Raw genomic sequence first — 9,901 nt, forward strand, 5'->3', positions numbered from 1 at the left:
GGGCCACTTATGTTGGAAGCTAAAATGTCTCTCTCTTTTTTTTTTTTTTTAACAGGTTGACAACGGATTTACTCAAAACCGCTAGTGGACACACCTGCGCGCCTTGGCAGAGATGCGGCTGAACTCCCGCTCTGGGTTCTGGGAACCTGGACTTCCATAGCGAGTTGTGGGGGAACGATCATTGGATGGAGGAACCATCCGAATAAGCAATTTCATGAAGCAAGGAGTCTGTGCAGACGATGCGAACTTGAATGTAAAATTAAAAATTCTACCTGTATGAAATTCAAAATTCTACCTTTGAAAGACATGCCATCACATACCAACATCTATCAGGACACCATTTCCATTACTGGTCTCCACTCACCCTGTGCTGTCCTGTGCTCAGTTTTACAGAATTTTATAAGGACGAGACCTGGAGGGAGGAAGCATGTGGTAATTTAAATCACCATCTATGTGAGTGTTTTTCTTTAAAAATACAATAAATTTTACAAAATAGATATAAATTATATTATTCTTTACATAGTCAACACGAGGTGAATGATAAACTCAAATTCCTATGTTGAGATAGACTTCTGTGTTATTGTGATTCATTTGACATTGATTTCTATATATAATGCAATCTCAAATTTATATTTATCCAAGAGCAACTAGAAAGAGTATTTTTATCTATTTTTTATACTTTAGCTTTTCGTGTTTGTTTTCTATTCATGAGGTTCTGTTAATGTGGATAATAAACCCAGTGAAGTATATATACCTTTCTAGTAGACACTTGAATTTGTTTTCATCTGTAGAATATTTCTGCAATATTTCTAAGGGCATTTGGTAGAGACGTCTATCCTCTTTTAGATGAACCCTACAGAAAATTAAGCAATCTTATCAAACTTCCAAAGGTCTCTTAAACTTTCAATAGACTTTAAGGGAATATATATATATATATATATATATATATATATATATATAATAGCCATCATGAAATGCATGTTTCTCTCAAATCCCTACATGTGCAACATTTCTTGCCAATAAGAATTTTTGATGAGATAAAGGCATTTTGGATAAAAATTCCTTTAACATATAATAAATTTAAAGGTGTCACTGCCCATATACATTATGTGATGTTTCCCAAGGTTATGCATTTGTTATACTCTTTCAACATTTATTACATTTGACTTACCTAATATTTTGTAAGGTTTGAACATCATGACTCATAAAAGTTGTAAGATTTTATTCCAAACTTAATATCATGATGATCCCCAAGTATTGAAATTTGTATAAGAATTTTGCCACACTATTTTTAGCTTTCTTTTAGATACTTACTGAACTTCAGTAATGTTCAACCCTTGGAAAAATACATTTCCCAATTCATTATTTTAAAAAATATTTTTATTGATTTTTCTGAGCAGGAAAGGGAGATGGGGAGAGAAACATTGATGTGAGAAGGAAGCATGGATTGGCTACATCTTGCACACCCCCTACTGGGTTCTAGTCAGCAACCCAGGCATGTTGTCCTGGTTGGGATTCAAACCAGCAACCCTTCAGTGTAAGGATGACACCCAACCAACAGAGTCACACCAGCCAGGGTCCAATTCATTATTTATTTTTCTTTTTTTTTTTCCGGTTAATCATCAACCAAGGATATTTTCTCCATTGATTTTTAGAGGGAGTGGAAGAAAAGGTGAAAGACAAAAACATCAATGTAAGAGAAAGAAATCATGGTTTGCCTCCTGTAGGCACCCGACTGGGCCCAGGATTGATTCCAAAACCAAGGTAGGTGCTCTTGACCAGAATTGAACCCTCCACCCTTTAGTCCACTGGCCCACGCTCTAACCACAAGCAAAACCAGCCAGGGCCCAATTCAGTATATTTTAAGGCATCTTTCCATAGTAGGAAATTCTCATGCTTAGTGAAGATTCATCCTTCCTAAACACCTTCCAAATTCATTATATTTGTAAAAATATTCTCCAATATTTATAACTGTGATATTTGTTTATTACTGAAGAGTGGATCAAAACTTTCCCATCTTTATTGTAAATGTTAGTGCTGATACTAGGAAGGATTATTTCATGCTGTGAAACTAAGGAGCCATTTTGATAGATTTCCTGACTTGATTATACTTATAATATGCACCAGAAATCATAGGTATAAATTATCCTAACATTAGATTGGGCAATGCATTCTTAGATATTAAACAAAAAGCTCACTCAACCCATCCCAGAATAAAATTTTGTTAACATTTAAAAGTTGTGTATCAAAGGACACTACCAAGAAAGTGAAAAGACAATCTACAACATAGGGGGAAATTGTATTAAATTTACCTAAACAAAGAATACTTAAAACAAGCCAAAAAAGATAAATTACCTAATATAAATACATATGTAACAAATGAATAGACAATTATCAAGACAAGATATACCAGTGAACAAACACCAAATGAGAAAAAAATGCTTACTATTATTAGTCATTAAAGAATGCAAATCAAAACCATGAGATGCCACGAAAAAGTTGAGAAATTAAAACCCTTGTGCATTGCAGGTGAAAATATAAAATGATGTGGCTGCTTTAGAGAAGAGCTTGGCAAGTCCTCAAAAAAAAATAAAATTAACTTATCTTTATGACACAATTCCACCCATATACCCAAGATAATTTAAAATGTACGTCCACAGGTCCGACTGGTGTGGCTCAGTGGTTGAGCATGGGCCTATAAGCCAGGAGGTCACGGTTCAATTCCCAGTCAGGGCACATGTGCAGGTGAGGGCTTGATCCCCAGAGTGGGGCCTGCAGGAGGCAGCCAATTGATGATTCTCTCTCATCATTGATGTTTCTATCTCTCTCTCCCTGTCCCTCTATCTCTTATTTTTAAAAGATGTGAACTTCTTAAAAATTTATTATCTAAAGCTTTACATATGTCTCCTTTTCCCCCAATTGACCCCCCACCCTTCCTCTCTGAAATTATATATATATGAATGAAACTAGAGGCCCGGTGCATGAATTCATGCACCAGTGGGGTCCCTCAGCCTGGCCTGTGAGATCAGGCTGAAATAGGCTCTCTGACATTCCCCGAGGGGTCCTGGATTACGAGAGGGTGCAGGCCAGGGCAAGGCACCCCACCAGTGCACAACTGGGGCCAGGGAGGGACTCGGGAGGTTGGCCAGCTGGAGAAGAACTGCGGGAAGGCTCCAGGGCATGCCTGTCCTGTCTCTTTCAGTCCGGATTGGCAGGACCCCAGCAGCAAGCTGACCTACTGGTTGGAGCATCTGCCCCCTGGTGGTCAGTGCATGTCATAAAGAGTGGCCTTAGCATATCATTAGCATATTACACTTTGATTGTTTGAACAGCTGATTGGACAACCGTATACTTAGCATATTAGGCTTTTATTATATAGTACTAGAGGCCCGTGCACAAATGTTGTGCACTGGGGGCTGGGGGTGGGGGGAGGTTCCTCAGCCTGGCCTGCACCCTCTGTCAGTCCAGGACCCCTCAGGAGATGTCCACCTTCCAGCTTAGGACCCACTCATAGCGACCGGTCATTCTGTCATTTGGTTGATTTGCATATTAAGGTTTTATTATATAGGATACCTCTATCTGTCTACCTACCTATCATCTATCCATCTGTCTCCCTGCCCTCAAGGAACTTGCCTTCAGTTTAAAATTTCATTTTTCCTCCCATTAGGAATGACTATTTCTGTGTGAGCTATAATAAAGCTATGCACAGAGCAGATTGAATATCAAAGGCTGTGTCAAATGGGAAGGCTTTACAATGCAGCTGCCAATTCTTTGAAGACTTGAAAGCAGAGTAGGATTTGAAAAGGGACAGACATTTTTTGAAAAGCCAAGTGCATGCATTTTTGAAGATAGCCCTCTATTGCTACACGGAGGACCCTAGCACAGTGATTCTCAACTTTGCCCGCCCAACTGAAACCACCCAGGGAGCTTTCAAGGCAGACATGCCAGGCCCCTGCCCCTGAGATTGAGTTTGTTTGATCTCAGAAGACTCCTGGTCATGGAGACTTTAAGAGCTCTCCGGTGATCCTCATAAGCAGCCAAGATTGAGCGCCCTTGCCTCAGGTGATAGGCAAGAGGTTGTAGGTAGGGAAAAACTGGCTGTGGTACCAGGCTGTTGTAAAAACCTCCTATGTATAGGGTGGGGCAAAAGTAGATTTACGGTTGTGAATATGCAAAACAGAGTTAATAAAGCTATTGTAATAATCATAACCTGCATGTCTTTTTCCATATGAACCACTGTAAGCCTACTTTTGCCCCACTGTGTATAATAATTTACACCAATTGTGGAAGTCATCTATATTACTGGCATACATTTGTTCATAGCGTTCCTATAGAAAGTTATAAAATCTTCTTGCTATGTATTTCATTTTGGCTTACATTTCCAGGGTATTTTAGACACTTCCCTTTATAGTATAAAATAATGTTACTTGTGAGACTTGAAAATAATTTTATATTTCCCATTCTTATGTGGATGAAGGCAAAATAAAATAAATTTACTGTCTTATGTAAGATACAAATAAAGTGTCTGATGCAGTGCCTGACATGTAAAAGATGAAAGAAATAAACTAATATTTACTAAATATAAGTCCAGGGTTGGGCTAGGTAATGACATACGTAATCTTAATTTATCTTCCATCAATTCATTTATGCCCACATAACAATTTTATGTGTGTGTGTATACGTAGACAACAAAGTATAGGATTATTAAATTCACAACTTACACTAATAAACATCATTTTTCTGAAAAAATATTATGAAAACACTTTCTTTTTAAGTGCAAAGTACACTGTTTAGCCCTAGTACAATGTTCTGACATACCTTAGCGAACATCAAGGGTCATGTAGATTACTACGACCTATTGTAACTACATTCTTATCACCAAATTACAGTGTTCACCTGGGTGGAATGCTGGTTAAACCCATTCACAGACACCGCTTAATCCTGGAGTGATAATGGTTAACATAACTAAACATGACTTAGGGAAAACTCAGGCTGCAAGGTAATTTTTTAAAAATATTTTTTTTATTGATTTCAGAGAGGAAGGGAGAGGGAGAGAGAGCTGGAAACATCAATGATGAGAGAGAATCATTGATCGGCTGCCTCCTGCACATGCCTCCTACCAGGGATCAACCCGTGCATGTGCCCTGACAGGGAATTGAACCTCGATCTCCTTGTATATAGGTCCATGCTCAATCACTGAGCCATGTAGGCTGGGCATGCCAAAGTAATTATTTTAAGATTTATCTGAATAAACTATGGTGGACATCTGGCCTCTGCTCCCTCTTTCATCTAATTTCCCACCCATGTCCCACTCCCTGGCTGTTCTCACTCACTGGACTCCTTACACCCTTGGAGGCCACATGCTGCTTCTGACTCCAGGCAGTTTCACACTCTGTTCTATCTCACATGTTACCATCACCATCACTGAGAAGGTGTACCTGATTACTTTAATCTAAACAGGTCACACCTATTTCTTTTCCATGATCTTTTTTTTTCTTCTGTGAATTAATTCCAAGCCGCCAGCCCTCTTGTTCTGCTCTCCTTCTGGCAGCCTTCCACTCTGCAAAGTTCTCCAAGCCACCCACTCTGCTCTCACCCTGCAGTGATGGTCCTGGGGCCTGCAGCCGCCATCACCTCTGGGGCGCTTGACACCGGGTGCAGTGGAGAAGCCAAGCATCTTCAGTCTTCAGTCTTTTTCAGTCTTCAATCTTCAGTCTTTGCTGGGGCAGGAGCCTTCAGTCTTTGCTCCATGCCTGTGCATGCAAATTAACATCCATCTTTGTTTGGTTAATTTGCATACTCACCCTGATCGGCTGGTGGGCATAGCGGAGGGATGGTCAATTTGCATGTTTTCCTTTTATTCGTATAGATAATAAAAGCTTAATATGCTAATTATACCAGACAGCCAAACGACCTTCTGGACATCATTCCAGACAAAGCCAGGGCTGCGAGGGTCAAGGCAAACTGCCACAGAAGCAAGGGCCAAGACCCTTGCATGAATTTTGTGCATCAGGTCTGTGCATCGGGTCTCTAGTGTATTTGTGTGTGTGTGTGTGTGTGTGTATATAAATAAAAGGTTGAGGAATCCAGGCTGTGGGAAGCCCTGGCTAGGGGCTGTCAGGAGCCCAGGAGGCCTTGAGTGCTAGCCACTCAACAGTGGCTTCTTCCAGTAAAAACAAGTTAATAAAAAAAAAAAACTAAAAACAAAACAGCGGGAAACAGCAAGAAAAGTCTCAAATCCTGCTCCCTGCACCTGTCATACCAACCAAACCAGATGGAGAAAGCTGTACACAACACAGGATCCAAGAACATATAGGAGCATACAGTGGGGAAAGGACTGTCTCTTCATAAAAATGTCCATAGAATAATGATAGTACATAGTAGGTACTCTACGATTGTAAAGAAAGAGGTTCTTTTATATCAATGAAAGAACTGGATTTTTTTTATCCACTGAGCCAAAACAGCCAGGGCTATTTAAAAAAAATTTTTAAGTCTGTACTTGGTTCAATAGTCACACAAATGCCATTGTATCAGACCAACTATTAATGAAACTGCATTCTTAATTATCAGTAATAAAGGTTATGCTTTCATACCTCTAGAAGATGTACTGCATGCCTAAAACACAGGTCTGATGGTGATTATGAACAAAACACCCTATTGAAACACTGCCTCTTTATACAGTGACAGAGTGAAAGGTTTCTGTCTCCTGCTCTCACATGCACCGTGGAATGTGGATTGTTTACTTGTGCAGACATGGTCATTTGGGTGCTCCTGGGATATGAGGTTGTGTACCACCATGATTAAATATTCTCACTGCAGGTGAATAATTGCAAAATGGTTCTTGCAAATGCACTAGAGCCTAAAATTCCACCATGTTCCCCACGTCCACACATTTAATTTTAGAGCCCTTTTCTCATCTGTCACCTTTGTGTTTCCCCAAGGACAGAGTGGCTAAGGACACAGAGATTTCACGCCTCCTTTGGCCCCTCATTCGTCCAGGCCCACAATACACCCTGCCCTCCTTGACCAGACATACTCTTTTTATAACTCACCACAGTGCCGGCACCGTTAGAGACCCCTCCAAAAGCTGGACATGAGCACGTCTGACCCACAAGGGCCCCACCCAGGGGCAAATCCAAATCCTGCCGTCACATGCTCTCCCTTCACCAGCACTGACTCCCATCTCAACCAAGCCCACGTCCCAAAGTTCAGAGTTCAGCCGAGCTGGGAGCAGGATGCGTAGCATGGATCAGTCCTCCCTCATACTGGCATTGTTACTTCCAGGCTGTATACCCTCAACCAGTAATTCCTTTTCCTTTTGCCAAAACCTTCACACATGCACACCTGGGGAACTTCTCAGACTTGAGTCTGGCACTTCCAACAATACAGATGACCTAACAACAGATGGGGAATCAGGGACTACCCGCCCCAGAATCACCATGTGTAATATAAACACATAAGGCACCCATCAGCTCCTTTCTTGGAGTGGCCCCTGTGATGTCTCCTGAATCTGATTTTATACTTCATTCTAACATGGCAGTTTCAGCACTCATTGGCCCCTCTGCCTAATGAAGCTTGGAAAGCTTAACAGAATAAGTTTTAGTTCAGCTGCCTTCAAAAACGGCTCTCAGACCAAGAATTTGCTTTGCCATGGCAATTTTCAGATTACTGTCCTCGACAAAGCAGCCTCACATGCCTATGAGCACACAGAAGTTCAATTCTGTTCTTCATATATTTATTTATTAAACTCATCTTTATATTTGATATTACAGATTTCCCCCTTTGCCACCCTCAACCCATCTCCTGCCCAACTCCAGGCCTTCAATACATTATTTTCCGTGTCTATGGACTATTCATATATGCTCATTGATTAATCTCATCCCACCTAACACCCTCCCATCTGCCATCCATCAGTCTGTGTTTCATGTAGCCATGTCTCCAAGACTTATTTTGTTCAGTAGATTGCACATGAGTGAGATCATGTTATATTTGTCACTCTCTGACTGCCTAATTTCGCTTAGCATAATAACCTCCAGATTCCTCCATGCTGTCCCAAAAGGTAAGAGAGCCTTATTTTTTACTGCTGCATAGTATTCCATGGTATAAATGTACCGCAGGATTTTTTACCCACTCATCTAATGATGGGCACTTGGGCTGTTTCTAGATCTTAGCTATTGGAAATAATGCTGCTATGAACACAGAGGTGCAAATATTCTTTCTGATGGTGTTTTAAGATTCTAAGGGTATATTCCCATAAGTGGGATGGCTGGGTGATAAGGCAGTTCCATTTTTAATTATTTAAGAAAACTCCATACTGTTTTCCACAGTGGCTGCACCAGTCTGCATTCCCACCAGCAGTGAACTAGGTTTCCTTTTTCTCCACATCCTCATCAGCACTTGTTTGTTGATTTATTGTTGCATAGCAATTCTGGCAGGTGAGAGGTGATACCTAATTGTTGTTTTAATTTGCATTTCTCTGAAGATTACTGATGTTAATCATTTTTTTCCTATGTCCATTGGTCATCTGCATGTTCTCTTTGAAGAAGTGTCTATCCAGGACCTTTGCTCAAATTTTTATTTGGGTTGTCTTCATGGTGTTGAGTTGTGTAAGTTCTTTATATGTTTTGGAAATTAACCCCTTTCCAGATGTATCATTGAAGAATATGCTCTCCCCTACAGTGGGTTCCCTTTTCACACACTAATGGTTTATTTTGCTGTGCAGAAGCTTTTTAGTTTGATATAGTCCCATTCATATATTTTTCCTTTGTTTCCCTAACCTAAGAGATGTATCAGCAAAAATACTGCTTGGTGCCAGAACTGGTTTGGCTCAGTGGATAGAGCGTCTGCCTGCGGACTGAAGGGTCCCGGGTTCGATTCCGGTCGGGGGCATGTACCTGGGTTGCGGGCACATCCCCAGTGGGAGGTGTGCAGGAGGCAGCTGATCGATGTTTCTCTCTCATCGATGTTTCTAACTCTCTATCTCTCTCCCTTCCTCTCTGTAAAAAAAAATCAATAAAATACATTTAAAAAAAAATACTGCTTGGTGAGAGGTCTGAGATATTATGGCCTCTGTTCTCTTTTAGGACTTTTCTGGTTGTGTGGCTTACATTAAAATATTTTATTCATTTTCAGTTTATTCTTGTGTATGATATAATTTGATGGTCATTGCATTTTTTTGCATGTACCACCCAATTTTCCCAAAACCATTTATTGAAGAGACTGTCTCTACTCCCTGTATGCTCTCACCCCATTAGTCAAATTAACTATATGGTGTGGTTATTTTTTGGGGTGTCTGTTCTTTTTCATTACTGTATATGCCTGTTCTTCTGCCAGTACCAGGCTTTTTTATGACAATGGCTTTGTAGTATAGTTCGATATCCCATGTGGTGATCCCTCTAACTGTGTTCTATTTTCTCAAGATAGCTAAGGCTATATGGAGTCTTCTTTGGTTCCATATGCTATGAATTTTTGGAATTTGTTCCAGTTCTGTGAACTCTGCCATTTGTATTTTAATACATATTATGTTGAATCTAGGAATTACTTTTGGGTAGTATGGACATTTTAATGATGTTAACTCTTAAAATCCATGAAACAGTATATGCTTCCACTTGTTTGTATCTTCCTCAATTTCTTTTTCCAATGTCCTATAGTTTTCCAAGTAGAGGCTTTTTAACTCCTTGGTTAAGATCATTCCTAGATACTTTATTTATTTATTTATTTATTTATTTATTTATTTATTTATTTATTTTTTGCAATGGTAAATGGGATTGATTTTTTTAGTTTCTCTTCCCACATGCCTGTGGACCTGGACAAAACCCAGAAGGGATGGCTATGGGCACCTGTGAGGCAGACAGTGGGTCCTCCACTTCCCTTCTTGCTTCTTATTTTCAGCTTTGGCTTT

This window comes from Myotis lucifugus, unplaced genomic scaffold (genome assembly GCF_000147115.1).
Source record: "Myotis lucifugus unplaced genomic scaffold, Myoluc2.0 scaffold_60, whole genome shotgun sequence".
Classification (NCBI taxonomy): Eukaryota; Metazoa; Chordata; class Mammalia; order Chiroptera; family Vespertilionidae; genus Myotis; species Myotis lucifugus.